The sequence below is a fragment of the Solanum tuberosum genome, unplaced genomic scaffold (assembly GCF_000226075.1).
Source record: "Solanum tuberosum cultivar DM 1-3 516 R44 unplaced genomic scaffold, SolTub_3.0 scf00016, whole genome shotgun sequence".
Lineage (NCBI taxonomy): Eukaryota > Viridiplantae > Streptophyta > Magnoliopsida > Solanales > Solanaceae > Solanum > Solanum tuberosum.
This window is the reverse complement of record NW_006238942.1, coordinates 2,642,446-2,650,214: the sequence shown is the minus strand read 5'-3', so window position 1 is coordinate 2,650,214 and position 7,769 is coordinate 2,642,446.

Sequence of the window (7,769 nt, the reverse complement as noted above, 5' to 3'; positions counted from 1 at the left end):
GAGACTCCTCAACTCTAACTATCTATAAAGCCTCTCATACTAGGATAGATGTCGGGACAAGACCTACGACAACTCAACAATAACAAAAAATAAATGTGAAATTCTCTGGAAAGCAAGGAGGCTCACCAAAGCTATTTGAAGCGCAATGTGATCTCAACGGCATGCCTATTGGTGATCTTGAAAACCTATATCTGCATCATAAAAGATACAGGTCGAATTATATGTGTACATTTGAATGTACGATTATTTAATATAGCCGAGGCGAAATAACTGAAAGAAAGAACTACAATAGGTATAACATAAACTCAACCGAATGCAAAGAATTAAAGGAATGAAACCATTTCACTTTACAATATACTTTCTCATTCTCTTATCTTTAACATCATAAGTGATATATAAAAATACACTTTAACTCTATTAGGAGATTCTCTAACTGACAACCATCACTAAGAGCTAAGTGATGATACAACGTCTTATCTATGCTGCCAGAATTGTCTTATATCGTGCCGGAATATAGAACACCTCAACTAAATGGATCCACTAAGATCTGCCCGAAGGCACTAAGGATTCATCTAAAAAATATGATATTGTACCCATGTTGGCAAAACATGGTTTATGAGGGATGTGAGTTGTACAAACTTTCCCCCCATATCGGTGCTCAATACTGCTCCCAATAATATATACTATTTCTCAAATGTATAAAAATGTTACTCTTTCTCTGTTTTGAGATAATTGCTCAAATTATCCTCTTAAAAGAGGTAACTACTCTGAACTGTCTTTGAAACACATTTCTCATTTAGAAAACAAGATTTCTATTTGCTTAATGTAAAAATACATTCTGAATTGAGTTAATTACTCAAAAGGGGCCTCTTTAAGAGGTAAGTACTTAATTTTTCTGAAAACTCTTTTAACTTTTCTCAAAAAAAGTCTACTCTTTTGTTTCATGTAAAAATGAAACATTTGGGAAAATACTTAGTTCCCTTATACTCTCTCTCTCAAACTTAGTTTAAACAATGATGTTTTGGTTAAAGGATTCTCAATAAGAATTCACTGAATACTCAACATAGGGTTCATACTGAAAAATAGTCATGAACAATCAACTCAATAATCACAATTCACGTTGTATGACAATTCAATAATTAGGAATAGGAATTCAAAACTCAATATCAACTCATTTCAAGAATACTTAAAACTAAGGATAGAACCCTAGATTACTCTTTTACTGACTTAAAAGTAGATGTAGGGCATGAGGACGAACTAGTTCAACACTAAGATAGCCTTAGATACATGGAAGAACAAGCTCTTTCGGAATCGAAGAAACTTGACAAAACGCTTGAACCCTAGCTTTTCTCCCCTTGGAACCTTGATCTAATGTCTTGAAGTGTTAGTGAATGTAAAAGAGCTTATTAACACTTTTCAAGCCCTTAATTAAGTCTAAAACATCGTGATTTAGGCTTAGAATAGGGGTTAAAATGAAGTAGTTTAAGTACCAAACACATAGGGGAAAGACCAAAACTACCTCAACTTTTAAAACTAAAAACGTGCCTCAAACGGGAGGTTTCACGAACCATATGAAGCTTCACGGTCCGTGAAAATCTTCATGGTCCGTCTAGTGGGTCGTCAAGTTGCACCTACCCAATAGGGCTTCACTAAAACGGGCATCATAACATCTTGACATGAGGCAAACTTGGTGGAGTTGGAAAGAAGACTCAAAGACCTTCAATTTGATAGGTCATGGGCCACCTAATTCATTTTGTGCTGAGAGATATGATTCTTTGAAGTTGACCCAAAACTCAAAAACTTATGGGTGACTTGTACGACACCTAAACCGACCGTGCAAGTCACCACAGGCTATCTAGGTGATCGTAACCTTGGCAGCCTTAGACAGTCCTTGACTCTTCTAATTCGACTCTTTTAATGTTTTTCTTTTTTCCTTCTCATTCGACTCTTCTAAATATTTTTGGTGGGAGTAATGACTATTTTCGGCAAGCTAAATTTGAAGAATATGAAATAAAACCTACTATAAATAAAAGTAATATCCTAAGCTACAAAATATATGTCTATTAACATAGATTTGTTGGCCTTCATGTCCCAAGTCATTGCTGAGCATTTGAGTTATCTAGGTTAGACCCATTTTTTTATTTTTTTTCATGTACGAAATATTTCTTTAACATGAGTCTAGAATCCAACATTTGATCTACTTGTACTTTCATAATTCAACATTTATACGTACATATTTCTGAAAAAAGTCGTAAAGTTTCATTGATGAAGCATTTAGAAAGGCATTCAGAGCAACAGTTTGATGAAGAATGAATTTCTAAAAGGGTCAACAATTTATTTTGTTGTTGTTTCAAATTTATTTTTCTCCTTCTATAAATTTTGTTAGAGTAACAAAGTAACAATAACGAAAAGTGATGAACGTTGGACCTCAGACAAGTAGATTGTCTCTAAAACTTCATCGCTACATAAAAACATCACTCAATTTTAACAAGACAATTATATTAGCAAACATATATTATGATAAATTATGTAAAAGATAAAAATGATTAGATATCAAGATATTTTTAATCATTCATTTAATATTTACAATTCTTGAAATATGTGATAATGTCAAATCATTTAATTTCTGTTGAAATGTTCTTAAAACCTACTAAAATTCACTTTTTTTCTTTCTTATAATAGTCAATTTTTGAAAAGGTTGTTCAAAAGCTTAGAAAGATTATTTATGCCCACGCGAAGCGCGGGTAAATTACCTAGTTTCCTTAAATTTTAATACATTTTTATTGTGGAATAAGATTTCTTTATATTTTAATACATTTTTCTTAAATTTTAATACATTTTCCTTTTGAAATAAGGTTTTAATTGAAAAAAAAAATCCTTAAATTTTTTAATATTATTTCCTTGTGGAATAAGATTTTCTTATATTTTAATACATTTTTCCTTTGTGGAATAAGATTTCTTAAATTTTAATACATTTTCCTTTTGGAATAATGCTTTCTTTCTCTATAAATAGGAGACCCATTTACCCAAATTATATCATAATATTATTAAAAATAAAATCTCTATAAATCATCGTTTTTTTAAAAAAAAATTATTATTCAAAGTTTGGACCCCCTTCAAAAAATTTATGGCTACGCCAATGCATAAGCATAGTTAAATGCTTGCACAGGGACCTCATCGAGAAAACAAACACATGAGGAATTGAAGCGTTAGCATGTGGTGACTTTATGAATGCACAACTTAGTTACATATTATCATAATGTAAAAGTTGGACAGTGACCGATTCTAACCATCAACTTAGCTAATTTTGAACAACAATCCACAATATAACAACAAGCTTTGGAAAAAAAAAAGATAGAGCAAAACAAAACAGAACTTAGAGCAAGATTAAACTATATGAAACCCAACGAATTAGCGACTAACATCTAAACCAAAGCTTCAAACATGACATACTGAACAATAGGACAAAAACACAAAATTTGAAAAACTGGAGAAGACGAACTGCTACATCAACAAACAATAGATAATACGAACAACTATTTCATCAGCGAGAAGAGTAACACTTAGCCATATTAAAATGTTAAAACCATAGGGAAATCAGAAAATAAACAGAGGCAACATGATCACAAAAATTGAAAATTTTGAAACAACAATATCACAAGATGAAGAAGAACTCAGCAAAGGGAAAGGGATATTACCTTTATTTGGGCAGGAACTGGTACAACGATCTTGAAGGTGACTAACTCACACCACCAATCGAGATGAGCTCCGGTGAATTGCTTGGAAATAACAGAAAAAAGGTCATTTTCCTCTACAAAATCTTAAGCCTCAAATGCTATTTTAGCTATCCAACCCTTCTTTTCAAAAATCCCCCTGATAAGTCTTAATGCTCCCAGATGTTTTGATGATCTCCTCACAAGTGCAAGGACCTGGTCCTCTGTAGAGTATGCTCGTCCAGGGTCATATGTTGTACAGATGGAAAGATGTTTGCGTCAAAAAGTTGGTGAAGTCGCCAGTGTACTACACCAACCAGAATTGACGAGGTCGTTTGTCCAAAGGGTATTAACTCTTGATGTTTGATATATTCAAGACAAAAACAACCAACAACTCATTCATTCAAAGAGAGATATTCAAGCTTCAAAATAGCAGGGACCTGATAGATTGCATTATTGTTTCATGTACCAACTGTTGCTTTTGACTGCTTGTAATTGTGTGTATATTGTAGGAATCGTTTCGCTTGTGATGAAAACGTTTCAATCTTGGGTGAATCATTGTAAGAACTTAGTTATGGGTAACTTAGTGTCTTACGTCAAAGTCTATATTAATCAGTTAGGTTAGTATAGTGGGCAGTGTTGTATCTGGTTAGGCTCGTTTAAGTAATAAGTGGTATTACTTAGTGTGGAGATTACCAGGTTAATCCTATGTTGTAAATTGTGTTTTACTTTTTCTTGTGAATTTTAGTAAAAGCAGTTTGAAAATCCCTGTGAGACAGGTCGTGGTTTTACTCCCTTGAACAAGGAGGTTTCCACGTAAAGTTATGTGTGCAATCTTTACTTTCAGCATTTATTTACTTTCTGTTATTGTAATCATGTTGAGGACCTGGTCCTGTCGTAACTAGTGGACGCATACATTCCAATAAGTGGTATCAGAGATTGACTGTTCGATTTGGGTAATACCAAGAAAAGAAAAGATCCTGAAGGAATGGCTGCTCCACGCAATATTGAAGAAGGTCAGTCATCTACCAGACCACCCCGCTTCAATGGACAATACTATTGCCGCGCCCCATTTTTCTCAAAACGGACTTTTGACCTAACAACTCTTTTGGGCTTTTGGGTAGATTGAAGAGTCGTCACCTAACGAATTAAGGCGCGTTAGGGAACCTATCTAACCTAGCTAAATCTAACTACGGTCAATGAACCAGAGATCAGGGTAAGGGTTCAAATTACCTCGAGGGAAATGTGTTAGGCATCCCTCGAGGTCCACAAATGTGGGTCCCAGCAGTATCTCATGCAATTTATGTGGGGGTTACAAGTAGCAATTAAGGTCACTTCATTTATTTAGGCTATTTAAATTAAACGTGCTTACTAAGTGATAACATAATATTTAACAATTAAAATTACTTCATTTAATTAATTAAACATGCAAAAACTAGGTGATAACATAATATTTAACAATTAAGATTACTTCATTTAATTAATTAAACATGCAAAAACTAGGTGATAACATAATATTTAACAATTAAGATTACTTCATTTAATTAATTAAACATGCAAAAACTAGGTGATAACATAATATTTAACAATTAAGATTATTTTAGTTATTTAATTAATTAGTTAATCATGCAAAACTAAGTACTAATATAATAACAAATAAATATTAAACAACTAATAAAGAGATAAGCGAGGACACAGAAATTACACAAGTAAATAAGCAAACAATTTTTTATATTTTATTTAAGCTACCCCAAACAATTATAATTATAAACAAATAAAGGGACAAAAGGAAAGGGAGACTCTGAAGGACTTTACGGATCAGCGCTCGGCTTTAATTTTGAGACAGACAAAACAAATGTTTGTCGTTTACGGCTTGAGGCAATGTCATCATCTCCGTAGGGCCTAGACTACCCCTACCCCAGCACCACATGCTTTTCGTCTTTAAAAGGTGCCTAGCGTCCCCGCTTAAGGTCCAAGAGGCATTGGACTACTATTAGGGGGTTTTAGACTTAAATAAAATAAAGGTTCCTAATAGGCCCACCTAGACACCAAGTCAAACAATTTGGACAAGCATTTAGCACATAGAGTCTCATATTGACCTCTAGATTTTATTTAGCATGCTAGCAAACACACATAAGGTGAAAGGTCTCATACTAAGGTGTGTGAATATATAAACAAGTATTGCAGCAGTAAAATTACTTAATTAAGAGTGGCAAAAATTATTACAGAATGCAGATTTAATTGATTTTAAAATATAACAGAAAAGTGATCAACATATGAAAAATCATTTTAGAACAGTAGCAGATTTTATTTAATTATTGGCACAGATCGGTCAAGAATAAAGGCATATATTTTTAAAAACAGGGGCAGATTCAATTGGTAATTATTCTCCACATGGACAAATTAAAGATGTGCATAGAAATATTTATTTTACTTGGCAGGACAATGTTCAAAAATGCAGAAGATAATTAGATCAGGCAGATTTTATTTCAGATTTAAGATCAGACGATTTACTATGCTGGTTTCTCTTTAATATGCAGAAAACAGTCATACAAATTGATTTTATTTAGTTATGACATGCTTGGAATAGTTGGTTAATTTTATCTCAAGTGGCACAACATGAATGTAGTGCAGAAATGATTTAACAATGAGCAAAACATATTTGCAGATTCATCTTATTTTTTTAAACATGTTGGACATTATTTAATAGCTCCTATGAACATGATTTCTAAGTGATTAATATACTGACAAATATAAACTAAATAATTAACATGCTGCAATTTATTAGATCAAATTAGCATATCAATCTAATTAATTGAGTCCTATAGGCATGATCTTCTAAGTAATGGCACAAAATCTACAACATGTAGGCATGCTTTCTATACCAAAATAACATATTAAAAATTATTTAACCCCTATAGGCATGATATCTAAAATGGCAGAACATTCCAATACAAAAAACAAATTCATGCTGGAAGTAGTTAGTTACATTATTTTAAGTGGCAAAGATATATTACAGATTCAGAAAATACTAACAGTTAGCATAAACCAATCGTATCAGGGTTGTTTCAGTTATTTAGAATGCTGGAAATAACAAGCTGATTTGATCAATCTAATTAACAAGGTCTTATTAGTGGAATCCTATAGGCGGGGCTTCTAAATATGCAAATGTTGAAGTTGTGATTGATCCTATAGGCATGATTTCTATATAGAGATATACTAATTGTTTAAACAAACATATAGGCATGCTTTTCTAAATGGGCTAATGCCGAAATTAATTAGTAAAGCTGACATTAACAATTATGACAAGATCCATACTAAAAAAAAGTCAAGCTTACTCTTTTAAATTCATTAGCATGCTGAAAAAGTTATTAAACCTATAAAAGTTAAGATCTAGGTTATTAACATTTACTAAAGTTAGCCAACTCTTATTGATTCAAGCTACTTGATTAATATACTAACAAGACAAACAAATTGTTGATTTTAAGTAGATTATTTACACGATTCCGACATGTTGCCTATTCTAATGATTTTAGTAATAGACAGATTATCTATAACAATCACACATAACAAAATAAACAAAGAAAACAGTTGGCACATATATCCCCCTCCCCTTAGACGATCCCCAAATACATTTTATATATAGAGAGTTAGAGAGTTACTATAAGATTATTATAGAACCAAAATAGAAAATAATACAAATATTATGAATAAACTTATATCTTGTCCAATGACCCATCCTAGGCGACTCTTCAAACTTGAACCCAAGTCTGAACCTGCTAAAGTGAGATGCAGACAAATACAACAATAAAGAGCAATATACTATAATGAAGCGAGCATACTAATTATGGGAAAATTCATCATATGCGCATATTTATTTCATACATCTGGTTAAAATAAACAGACAAGCACTTAGAGAAGTAAACAATCAATAAATATAATATCACACAAAGTGAGGGAAGAACGAAAACTGACTTGCATGTCTCCTCTTATCCCTTTCGAACTTATGCATAAAACTAAATGCATAATGATGCAGAAACTATATATATATATATA